Source organism: Triticum dicoccoides, chromosome 2A (assembly GCF_002162155.2).
Source record: "Triticum dicoccoides isolate Atlit2015 ecotype Zavitan chromosome 2A, WEW_v2.0, whole genome shotgun sequence".
NCBI classification, from domain to species: domain Eukaryota; kingdom Viridiplantae; phylum Streptophyta; class Magnoliopsida; order Poales; family Poaceae; genus Triticum; species Triticum dicoccoides.
The window spans coordinates 303,773,535-303,787,138 of record NC_041382.1 but is presented as its reverse complement, the minus strand read 5'-3'; positions in this window follow the sequence as shown (position 1 = coordinate 303,787,138).

Sequence of the window (13,604 nt, the reverse complement as noted above, 5' to 3'; positions counted from 1 at the left end):
CTCCGCGCTGGCGTGCCTCGCCGGCCCGGCTTGCTGCCCCGGCCGCTCCGCCCCACCGCCCCGCCTCGCCGCCCCGACCGCTGCAAAGTGAGACCTTTTCTTTTTTTTCTGTTTTTTTAGATTTAGTTTAATTGCGTTTATTATAATTTAGTTTAGGTTTTTTTAGTTTAGTTTGTTTACTTTAGGTTTAGTTTAGGTTATGTTTCTGGTTTTGTTTAGTTTTAGTTTAGTTAGTTTCGTTTTGGTTTAGTTTAGTTAGTTTAGTTTAGGTTTAGTTTAGTTAGTTTAGTTTTGGTTTAGTTTAGTTAGTTTAGTTTAGGTTTAGTTTAGTTTAGGTTAAGTTTCTAGTTTATTTTGAACATGTGAAATTTGTTGTTATTTTTTTAGTTCAAGCATTTATTCCTGCATGTAGTTTTGCTTATTGAATGCATGCTAATTTAGTTTACCCGGGGACGAGCGGGCTAGGGGGGTTCCTCGGTGTCTATGGTACCCTAAATAGCAAGTATCGCCAGTGCGAGATACATGTGGCCGTCGGTGTCGAATACTACATCCACGTCCCACAAGTGACACAGGGGTCCTGCGTCCCGCAGCAACAGTTCTCGGGTGATGTATGCCATGCCATCTTTACAGGGGTGCATGCCATGTATTTTTGTGATCTTTGTGGTGACTAGCACAAGCATGCAAAGTAGCTTACTCAATGATGCTGATTTCAGGGACTTAGAATTTCACTAAGTCCTTGCCCTGTCATTATTTTTATGCCATATGTTCATGTTGTTTCCTAGTGATCCGTGCCTCTTTTGAGCATGACCAGTAAGGATGTTTTGTAGATATTGTGGTGCTCTATCCATCCATGTATTTGTTTGCATTTATGGAGCACCCTAGCTTGACTCAATCGCGCTCTACTTTTGCTATAAAATGTTCCTGGCAGATTGTTAACATGTTTAGCGATTTTGCCGAGCTTGTTGTTGTTGATCCATGCATGCTATGTAGTTGTTCTTGCCATTTCTATCTTCTATGCCATGTCTATTTGCTGGGTGTATGCTTAGATTATCATGCCATGCTTTGTAGTGAGTGCATCGAGCTCGTAAACATGTCTACTGGTTAACTGTTTTGCCATGCTCCAGTTTTTCACTAAGTCTGAATCTGTTTATGTTTTGCTATGTTCACATGCTCGCAATTGTATTCTCCGATCCCTTTTGGCTCATGGTCACTAAGGGAATTTTGTTGTATGCTTTGAGTGGCTTCATGACATGCCTTTCTTTGCCATGATATGTTCCTGTAGCATATAGTTTTCGTGCTCTAAACATTGCTTCCTGATGATAAATTCATGACTTGCTGTTAATTTCACTAAGTCTGAAACCTGTTATCTTTTGCACTTTTGCCATGCTTGTTTGAACCTGCTATTGAGTGAATTAGCCGTAGCTTAGTGTTCATCTTTTGTCAAGCATCTTGAGTGGATCCCTGCCATGTATTTTGTTGCTATGTTAGACTGCTGTAGTATGTTGTTCTTGATGCATTTAGATGGCCTCTTGCTGTTAATCGCAGACCGGTGCCATATTTGTTTTGCTTGCCATTTCCAAACCATGCATCCGATTCCGGTGATCTTTATATCGATTTCAACCGAAATCAACTCACCTTTCCAGTGGCACTCTTGGATTTCCAAGTTGAGGCCAGGTTCAATCATTCCTTTCCAAATCATGCATATGCACCGCATACCGCATCCCGCATATCATGCCATGTTCATGTGGTGGCTGTTTACTATGTTGTGTGCTTCTTTTCGGTGTTGCTTCTCCAGGTTGGTTCCGATTAACGTCGCGTTTGTGAGGACCCGTTTGACTACGTCCGTTTTTCTTCTTCATGGACTCGTTCTTCTTCCTTGCGGGATTTCAGGCAAGATGACCATACCCTCGAAATCACTTCTATCTTTGCTTGCTAGTTGCTCGCTCTTTTGCTATGCCTATGCTACGATACCTACCACTTGCTTATCATGCCTCCCATATTGTTGAGCCAAGCCTCTAACGCACCTTGTCCTAGAAAACCGTTGTTTGGCCATGTTACTGCTTTGCTCAGCCCCTCTTATAGCGTTGTTAGTTCCAGGTGAAGATTGGAGTTCGTTCCTTGTTGGAACATGGATATTTTGTTGGGATATCACAATATCTCTTATTTAATCAATGCATATATATATACTGGGTAAAGGGTGGAAGGCTCGGCCTTATGCCTGGTGTTTTGTTCCACTCTTTCTGCCCTAGTTTCCGTCATATCGGTGTTATGTTCCCGGATTTTTGCATTCCTTACACGGTTGGGTTATAATGGGAACCCCTTGACACTTCGCCTTGAATAAAACTCCTCCAACAATGCCCAACATTGGTTTTACCATTCGCCACCTATCCTCTTTTCCCTTGGGAGTCGCGCTCCTGAGGGTCATCATTATTTTACCCCCCCCCCCGGGACAGTGCTCCTCTGAGTGTTGGTCCAAACTAGAGCCCTGTGCAGTGCCCCCTCGGGGAATCTCGAGGTTTGGTTTTAGTTGTACGGAGCGCTCATCCGAGTGTGCCCTGAGAACGAGATATGTGCACCTCCTATCGGGATTTGTCAGCATATTCGGGCGGTGTTGCTGGACTTATTTTACCATTGTCGAGGGTGCCTTGTAACCGAGATGCCGAGTCTGATCGGATTGTCTTGGGAGAAGGAATATCCTTCGTTGACCGTGAGAGCTTGTGATGGGCTAATTTGGGACACCCCTACAGGTATTGAACTTTCGAAAGCCGTGCCCGCGGTTATGGGCAGATGGGAATTTGTTAATGTCCGGTTGTAGAAAACCTGAAGTTTATCTTAATTAAAATACATCAACTGCGTGTGTAACCGTGATGGTCTCTTCTCGGCGGAGTACGGGAAGTGCACACGGTGTTGGAGTAATGTTTGACGTAGGTTGTTCTAGGATCACTTATTGATCATAGTTCATCGATCGTGCTTTGCCTTCTCTTCTCGCTCTCTTTTGCGTATATGTTAGCCACCAAATATGCTAGTCGCTTGCTGCAGCTCCACCTCATACCTTTTACCCTTCCTATAAGATTAAATAGTCTTGATCGCGAGGGTGTAAGATTGCTGAGTCCCCATGACTCACAGATACTTCCAAAACCAGTTTGCAGGTGCTGATGATATCGTGCAGGTGACGCAACCGAGCTCAAAGGAGGAGCTCGATGAAGACCTTGTCCTTTGTGTTGTTTCGTTCCAGTCGATCAGTAGTGGAGCCCAGTTGGGGTCGATCAGGGATCTGTGTAGCTTTTGGGGTAGTCTTCTTTTATTTTTGGTTCCGTAGTCGGATCTTGTGTGTATCTGGATGATGTAATGCTTTATTCATGTAATTGTGTGAAGTGGCGATTGTAAGCCAACTATGTATCTCTTTCCCTTATGTATTACATGGGTTGTGTGAAGATTACCTCACTTGCGACATTGCTTTCAATGCGGTTATGCCTCTAAGTCGTGCTTCGACACGTGGGAGATATAGCCGCATCGAGGGCGTTACAAGTTGGTAATCAGAGCCTTCCCCGACTTAGGAGCCCCCTGCTTGATCAAATCGTTGGCGTTGTTGAGTCAAGAAAAATGTTTTGAGTCTTTCAGGAATTACATATATCGGAGAGTAGGACTTCTTTTTTACTCCTCAGTCCCTTCGTCGCTCTGGTGAGGCATCCTGGCGTAGAGTTTTGACTCTTCTCTTCTCAAATTTCACTAAAAAAAATTAGGATCACGCGGGTATCTTGGAATCGTTCCGATGGTTTTGTGACGAGAACATTGTTCTTGGTGCCTCCTGACATTTAGGGGTTGTGGAAGTGTCCCGGGGAGTTGAGCTCCGAGGTGTTGTCGTCACAATTTTATCATTGAGATTCTGGAATACCTGAGTTTTTTTCGCCGACATTGAAAATCTCTTTTATGCAGTTGTTGGTGAGATAACCTCGACGCCACCCAGTACTGTGGCGGGAGTTCGGGAGTATTGCTATAACTCGTATAACGGATGCTTTTCGAAGGTTGAGGTAAATGATTTCCGAAGGTTTCTTGGTTATGTGTTGAAGGATGGATACAGCTGGATGTAGGATTTGCTAGCTTTGAGTGAGATAATATGCTTCCCCTGTATCCCCATCACCTGATTGCATAACCGGAAAGTTTCGGGAGTTTATAAGTGGGAATTCAAGTAGCTCTTAGGATATTGTTCCGACAGATGTATGATATGAAATTGGGGTTCGACGTCTAGTGGTCCGCCTATCCACGGTTGGTTTTACAGTGGTCTCGTTGTGTCTTAAAGAGTCCTTGGCTATGCCGACTTGGGGACGCTTCGTATGTCATTTGCATTGCCTTGTACATGATGGTGTTGTAGGATCGAGCCCGTGTAGGCCCCACCATGAAAACTTCGGACGAAATCTCTTTCATATGTTTGTTCTCGCTTATTTTGCAAGCCAATACTTTGTTTTGTTTTTGAGTTGTGGTATTCGAGTTGCTTCGAAGTCAAATGTGGAATCCATACCTTTCCTAAGAAGTGTTCTAATATTTCTATGTGAATACCAGTCATTCTCGATCATCGCGATTGTCATTGTCATGTCAATTCTTTTCCAACCGACGTGCTCCTCTTCAAGTGGATCCAATCATTTCACCATTCGCAAGATCAATTATTAGTTCTTTCCAATGGTGTTTGTTTCATCCTTCCCAAGTTGCCTTTGTTTTTCCGCCCACCCACCCTTTTTATTCAAGGACTCAGAGTTCTTTATCACTATCCATTTTATTGGTGGAATTCTCTCCATTCTTTCATGTTCTTACCCGGTGGTTCTCTTGAAGATTCTCTACTCGTTCATCATTCTCCATTCTTTTCATCTCCGGTGGTTTCAAGTCAAGCCTTGTTTATCATATCCTTTTCCTTGTTTCATATACCTTCTCATGTTGGTGCACCTCTTAATCATCCATTCCTTGCTATTCTTTTGTTCCGGAGTGCTGAAGATGTCTCAGAAGATTCGTGTTTCCACTCTACTTTCATTCAACATCTTTCGAGGCTGTTATCTTATTCAAGCCATTCAATTCAACCGGTGCATTCTCCTTTTCAAGTAATCTTTTCAACGGTGTATCTTTTAAGTTGGCCCTAACCCATAGGTCTTTTCCCAGGATCTTACCTGACTCTTCTAATTTTCCTGGAGTTATTCTCAAATTCTTTTCCAAGTTGGACGTAAGAAGGAGTTACCATCAGTCAAATGCCTTTTCTCCAAGATCTTTCAAATTATTTCATCATTGGCTCAACCTTTCCTATTTTCATTTCGGAGTGCATCGACAATTCATGGTGGTGTTTCTCGTCGTCATTCTCAGACTTTGAAGACCGAAGAAGAGTTTTACCTCCATATCTTATCTGTTCTCTCAAAGATTCGTGATTCTAGTTCGAGCCCATCCTCTCATAATTGTTTCGATTGTGATAATTCTTTTCACCCATCCGGAGCAATTCAAGAGTCTTCTTAGTTTGATTATCCGGAGTCCAACAATTCAGGTTTATTCATTCTCAGCTTTAAGTTATCATTCTTCAATCTTACCGGTGCATCGTTCAAGTGATCTCTAATCAGTTCGTGGTCCCTTCGTTCTCATGTATCTAGATTGTCTCAAGTATCTTCATTCATTTCATAATTCTTACCCGGTGATTCATCCCTTTACTTCATTCATTTTCAATTCTTACGGTGGTTCGTGGAAGACATTCTCAAGTTTATGTTATATCTATCTAAATCCTTTCTACGAGAATAAGTAGTATGCCAAATTCATTGCTTGTCATCAATCTAAATTGGTGAAGGATGAGCATAACATAATTATTATTCTTGTTTCACCCAAATGATTAATTCTTTATTCCGGAGGCTCATTAAATTCTCGTTTTCAATTGTTTCATCTATTCTTTTCCCGGAGTTCCAAGTGCTCTCAATTATATATCATGAAGATCCATCTAATCATTGCAAGTATTCACCTTGTGTTTTCAACTTCTCTTTCATTTTGATTGATCATTCTTTTTGTTACCGGAGTTCTTCATGGAGACTCTACATGTTGGTTCATAAAGGATTAAATTTCTTCTCCAAGCGTTCATCAAGATTCTTTTCAGAGGAGCTTAAGCTTTCTTCATCTTGAAATTCGGAGTGCAATTGTTCTCCCTTATCTTTTGAGGTGGTAATATATCATTCTTCATTCACAAGAATGAGGTATTTAAACCCATCACTTTCTTTCAGGGAGTTATCTTGGTATAAATTTCACCTAAAGCCTTCCATTGGGAATATTGCTCTTTGTGGTGATTATCTATGATCCAAGTTTTATCCTTATCACCTCGGTGGAAGAAGATTTCTATCTTTTTCTAGCTCCCAACCAAATCTTTTTCGTGAGTGGCAAGTTGTCACCTCATAATTTTGAGATGTCTTCTATAAGTCCATATCAAGCTTATCCTTTTCGTTGTTGGTTTTCAAACAACTCCGTTATAACCTTCTAGTAAGGGTGCCTTCCAAGCTCATTTGTGGCAGAAGTTGGCATTTTCAACTCCATTCTTTTATTACAATGATCTAACTTCTATTCTTTTCTTCCGTAGGCATTGTGATGTTGCTCTCTTTGACCCATCATCTTGTTTTGTCAAGATAGTGTTCAATTCCTTCCATTTGCAGTCGGAATGCTGCCCAAAATTATATCATTCTTATTCCTTCTATATCTTGTTTTTAACCGGAGTGTTGTGTCCCTTTGCTCAAGCTCATTCATTTTATCAAGTCTTTCATCTCTTTTCAACCGGAATGCTACCCGAATTGGTTCTTTCTTTTTCCTCTTTCTTAACGGGGTGCTTTCAACTTCGTTTATCCCCGTTGCGTTCTTTATTTCAATTTGTTCAATTTTTCAAGGCTATTTGGTTTCACTAGTTTGTCAAAGAAGCAACTTAGTTTTACCTCTTCTCTTTCTCTTCCGTTTTCCCTTCAGTGCCATTTTAGATCTCGGGATGAGATCCTCTCGTAGTGGTGGAGTGTTGTAACGCCCCGAGACCGATGTGCCAGGTGTCCTCCAGTTATTCGCTGTGGTTGCCTTGTCATTGCTTGCGTGTCATGCATTCCATATCATGTCATCATGTGCATTTCATTTGCATACATGTTCGTCTCATGCATCCGAGCATTTTCCCCGTTGTCCGTTTTGCAATCCGGCGCTCCTATGTCACCCGGTGTCCCTTTCTACCTCTTTTCGTGTGCGGGTGTTAAACATTCTCGGATTGGACCGAGACTTTCCAAGCGGCCTTGGTTTACTACCGGTAGACCGCCTGCCAAGTTTCATGCCATTTGGACTTCGTTTGATACTCCAACGGTTAACCGAGGGACCGGAAAGGCCTCATGTGTGTTGTAGCCCAACACCCCTTCAAAGTGGCCCAAAACCCACCTAAACCTCCTCCATCATCTTGGCCGTTCGATCCTGATCGCGTGGCCAAACACCGCACCTCATTTGGAGCTTCCTAGCTCCCTCTACCTATAAATATACCACTCCCCCCGAATTTTCGGATCTTCCCCTACCCTAACCCTAGTCTCCGTCCTCCTCCAGCCGCCGGACGTGTCCGACCGGGCCGGACACGTCTGCCCCGCTTCCCCAGCCTCTCTCCTCCCGCCACATGGCCGCCACCGTCCCACCACCGCCGCGGCCCACGGAGCCCATCCGGGGCCCGTGAGGGCCCAGATTCAGCGCCGCCGCCTAGGAGCCGCCCCGCCACCCGGCACCCTCCGCCTCGCCGCGCCGCTTCCTCCGCGCCGCCGCTCGGAGCTGCTCGCCGCCCGAGCCGGCCGGAGCAGCTCGCCGCCTCCGCCACCTCGTCATGGCATGCCGCCGCCCTCTGCGCCGCCCGCGCCGCCGTCCAGCGCCGACGCCGCACCGCACCGCCGCGGCCGGCCCGCGCCTCGCCGTCCCCGGCCTCCGCGCGCCCCGAGCGCCACCGGCCGCCGTCGTCTTCGCCGATTTCAGCGAGTTCCGTCGCCGCCTCGGGAAGCGTGTCCTGGATCTTAGATATGGAATTCCCCCGATTGACTTTCCCTCCGAACCCTAATTTTTATGCAATCTTCGTCGCATCATAACTTCATCACCGTTCCTCTGATTCATGTGTGTACCATATCAAAATGTTCATCTCGACGAGTACATCATTCCATCTCATTGCATCATTTTCATTTGAGCTCATCTTGATGCCCGAAATGCTGTTGGAAGAGGGCTATGTGATGATTATTTCAGATCTGTTTCAGCAAATGCACTTTAGTCATTTTTGCCATGATTAATGTGTGCATGCAATGATCCTGAGCTCTACATGTGCTTTGATGTACGCCATGCCATCTTTACAGGGGTGTATGCCATGTATTTTTGTGATCTTTGTGGTGACTAGCACAAGCATGCAAAGTAGCTTACTCAATAATGCTGATTTCAGGGACTTCGAATTTCACCAAGTCCTTGCCCTGTCATTATTTTTATGCCATATGTTCATGTTGTTTCCTAGTGATCCATCCCTCTTTTGAGCATGATCAGTAAGGATGTTTTGTAGATATTGTGGTTCTCTATCCATCCATGTCTTTGTTTGCATTTATGGAGCAACCAAGCTCGAGTCAATCGAGCTCTACTTTTGCTATAAAATGTTCCTGGCAGATTGTTAACATGTTTAGCGATTTTGCCGAGATTGTTGTTGTTGATCCATGCATGCTATGTTGTTGTTCTTGCCATGTCTATCTTCTATGCCATGTCTACTTGCTGGGTGTCTACTTAGATTATCATGCCATGCTTTGTAGTGAGTGCATCGAGCTCGTAAACATGTCTACTGGTTAACTGTTTTGCCATGCTCCAGTTTTTCACTAAGTCTGAATCTGTTTATGTTTTGCTATGTTCACATGCTTGCAATTGTATTCTCTGATCCCTTTTGGCTCATGGTCACTAAGGGACTTTTGTTGTATGCTTTGAGTGGCTTCATGACATGCCGTGCTTTGCCATGATATGTTCCTGTAGCATATAGTTTTCGTGCTCTAAACATTGATTCCTGATAATAAATTCCTGACTTGTTGTTAATTTCACTAAGTCTGAAACCTGTTATCTTTTGCACTTTTGCCATGCTTGTTTGAACCTGCTATTGAGTGAATTAGTCGTAGCTCAGTGTTCATCTTTTGTCAAGCATCTTGAGTGGATCCCTGCCTTGTATTTTGTTGCTATGTTAGAGTGTTGTAGCATGTTGTTCTTGATGCATTTAGATGGCCTCTTGCTGTTAATCGCAGACCGGTGCCATATTTGTTTTGCTTGCCATTTCCAAACCTTGCATCTGATTCCGGCGATCTTTATATCGATTTCGACCGAAATCAACTCAACTTTCCAGTGGCACTCTTGGATTTCCAAGTTGAGGCCAGGTTCAATCATTCCTTTCCAAATCATGCATATGCACCGCATACTGCATCCCGCATATCATGCCATGTTCATGTGGTGGCTGTTTACTATGTTGTGTGCTTCTTTCCGGTGTTGCTTCTTCAGGTTGGTTCCGATTAACGTCGTGTTTGTGAGGACCCGTTTGACTACGTTCGTTTTTCTTCTTCATGGACTCGTTCTTCTTCCTTGCGGGATTTCAGGCAAGATGACCATACCCTAGAAATCACTTATATCTTTGCTTGCTAGTTGCTCGCTATTTTTCTATGCCTATGCTACGATACCTACCACTTGCTTATCATGCCTCCCATATTGTTAAGCCAAGCCTCTAACGCACCTTCTCCTAGCAAACTGTTGTTTGGTATGTTACCGCTTTGCTCATCCCCTCTTATAGCGTTGTTAGTTCCAGGTGAAGATTGGAGTTTGTTCCTTGTTGGAACATGGATATTTTGTTGTGATATGACAATATCTCTTATTTAATTAATGCATCTATATACTGGGTAAAGGGTGGAAGGCTCGGCCTTATGCCTGGTGTTTTGTTCCACTCTTGCCGCCCTAGTTTCCGTCATATCGGTGTTATGTTCCCGGATTTTTGCGTTCCTTACACGGTTGGGTTATAATGGGAACCCGTTGACAGTTCACCTTGAATAAAACTCCTCCAACAATGCCCAACATTGGTTTTACCATTCGCCACCAAGCCTCTTTTCCCTTGGGAGTCGCGCTCCCGAGGGTCATCATTATTTTAGCCCCCCGGGCCAGTGCTCCTCTGAGTGTTGGTCCAAACTAGAGCCCTGTGCAGCGCCCCCTCGGGGAAAATCGAGGTTTGGTTTTAGTTGTGCGGAGCGCTCATCTGAGTGTGCCCTGAGAACGAGATATGTGCAGCTCCTATCGGGATTTGTCGGCACATTCGGATGGTGTTGCTGGACTTGTTTCACCATTGTCGAGGATGTCTTGTAACCGGGATGCCGAGTCTGATCTGATTCTCTTGGGAGAAGGAATATCCTTCATTAACCGTGAGAGCTTGTGATGGGCTAAGTTGGGATACCCCTGCAGGGATTGAACTTTCGAAAGTCGTGCCCGCGGTTATGGGCAGATGGGAATTTGTTAATGCCCTGTTGTAGAAAACCTGAAGTTTATCTTAATTAAAATACATCAACCGCGTGTGTAACCGTGATGGTCTCTTCTCGGCGGAGTCCGGGAAATGAACACAGTGTTGGAGTAATGTTTGATGTAGGTTGTTCTAGGATCACTTATTGATCATAGTTCATAGATCGTGCTTTGCCTTCTCTTCTCGCTCTCTTTTGCGTATATGTTAGCCACCAAATATGCTAGTCGCTTGCTGCAGCTCCACCTCATACCTTTTACCCTTCCTATAAGCTTAAATAGCCTTGATCGCGAGGGTGTAAGATTGTTGAGTCCCCGTGACTCATAGATACTTCCAAAACCAGTTTGCAGGTGCCGATGATATCGTGCAGGTGATGCAACCGAGCTCAAAGGAGGAGCTTGATGAAGACCTTGTCCTTTGTGTTGTTTTGTTCTAGTCGATCAGTAGTGGAGCCCAGTTGGGGTCGATCGGGGATCTGTGTAGCTTTTGGGGTAGTCTTCTTTTATTTTTGGTTCCGTAGTCGGACCTTGTGTGTATCTGGATGATGTAATGCTTTATTCATGTAATTATGTGAAGTGGCGATTGTAAGCCAACTATGTATCTCTTTCCCTTATGTATTACATGGGTTGTGTGAAGATTACCTCACTTGCGACATTGCTTTCAATGCGGTTATGCCTCTAAGTCGTGCTTCGACACGTGGGAGATATAGCCGCATCGAGGGCATTACATGCGGATGACCTGTCAATGCTTGACAGATTACGTAGAAGTGGCCTTCCACACGATGATGATGCATTTATTAATGATGATGATGAGCACGTCATCACTGATAGTGATGGTGATGCATTTATTGATCTCGAAGCATTTATTGAACCAAATTATGACTAGGTATTCAATTTTTTATGTTGTACTTGATTTATATAGTTACTTGTATGATTGTATGATTTATATAGTTACTTGTATATTTTTCTTACTTTGTATGAGTGTTTCTTATACATACTGCCATGGTCTTGATGTCCATCCCCATCGGCCCTCGCCCGCTTTATGATTCAGATGTGGTAAATTCTCTTTCATAACTATTTGTTGCATTTCTCATTTATGACAATTATGGCCATCAAGTTGACATAGAGATATTTTAATCTGGGAGGTATGTGAACCGGAATTTGAAATTGGCCCTCTTGTCGAGAAGTTAAATTTAGTTGAAAAATAAAATGAGTATTTGAAAGAAAAAATTAAAAGAATTGAAGAAGAGAAGATGACATTGGAGTTGTATGTTGTCGATGTCGTCGATGATCACAAGATGAAGATGAATGCAATGCGCTTGAAGATGGATGCAATGCGTCTGAAGCTTAAGAAGATTAGAAAATATGCCATTGATAATGAGGCTTGGTACCATTATGTCGTTGGATCAATTGTTACCTTAGTTGCGATCTTCATCGCATTTGTTGGGATGAGGGTAAGTTTTGTCTAGTGTTTTGTTTAACAAATTCATACTTAGCTTACTTTCCTCCTAAATGGCATAACTACCTAAGTTAGACAAAATATGAGCTATACTTAGCTTTTTTCCTCAAAAATGTCATGATAATCTTTGTTACCTCCAAAATGATATATACTTACCTTACTTTCCTCGAAAATGGCATAATAACCTTAGTAAGCTCCAAAATGACCTATTTACCTAGCTTAGCTGTAAAATGACCTACACTTAGCATTTTTACCTAGCTTAGTAATAAAATGGCTTTTTTACCTACCTTCGTTAGAAGAAGAAGATAAAATAGAGGAGAGGAGAAAAGGAAAGAGAAGAAAAAAATCTTCTTCTTCTTCCTTTTCTTCCTTTTCTTCCTCTTCTTCTTCTTCTAGATGGTCTTCTTCTTCTTTAACTTGCTTCTTTCCTAATTTGCAGATTTGCTTTAGATCAGGAAACTTGCGTTGATGTAGTCTACTCTTCTCTTTATGCTTCCTTCTTGTTTTGATTTTGTACGATGAACAATGTCAAACTTGCTACCTATATATGTATGTATGGATGAAACCATTTTATGCTTGTTGCTGTATATGTTGGATGAAACCATTTGCTATGTATATGTGTTGGATGAGCATATCCATATGGCAGGGATATGATTTGGTATGTATATGTGTTGGTATGCTTGTCAAAAGTATTTTCATATGTGTGTGTGTGTATATGTGTGTGAAATTCTGTCAAATTGAATGAATTCAAGAAAAAAAACAGGGGCTATATAGAGCAGACGGCAACGAGCTTTTCCATCAGCTAGCGGACGGCAAACATGCCACGTGTCAGCTACTTGTGCAACCTGGGGCAGTAGGCTGGCTATTTTCTTTTGCTTTGTCATCGGCCAGCGGACGGCAAAGAACGTTTAATATTTGTCGTCAGCCAGCTGACTGACATCAAAGCTACCAAATAGGCCAGCCCCCCAGGTGCTGGCACGTGGCACGCTTGGCCGTTCGCTGGCCGACGGCAATGATTAAATGCTATTTGCCGTCTGCTGGGGGACGACAAATTGGCAAAGGTCTTTGCCATCTGCCAGCCGACGACAATGCACATCGTTAACCCCTTAACGGACCTAAGCTGACACGTGCGCCGTCCAGGCTCTTTGCCGTCGGCTGGCAGATGGCAAAGACCTTTGTATCTTTGTCGTCCGCCAACAGACGACAAAGAAGCCTTTATCGTAGCCTGTTCAGCCGGATGTGTTGCCGTCAGCTAGCTGACGGCAAAGATCTTTGCTGTCCGCCATGGTTGACGGCAAAGTTCCTGATTCCTGTAGTGGCACTTGACTATGCTGCCGAATAACTAGCACATGAGAACCCGATTACAACGCCATGACATGACCTAGGACACCTATCCTCCATGACAACGCCCTCAAGAGGGGAACACAATCACCGCCTCTGCCGAGCCCGATATGGACAAGGGTTTCCACCCAGAGACTATGACACGGAGAGGAGAACCACAACGACGTCTTCAAGAAGATAATGGCACCCGCGGATGTCGTCATCGGCGGCGCCAAAGCGCACAGCTTTCGCTCGGCAGCTCACCCGTGCCACCATGAGGCACCCAGATTAATCACGGTGAGAACCGGCC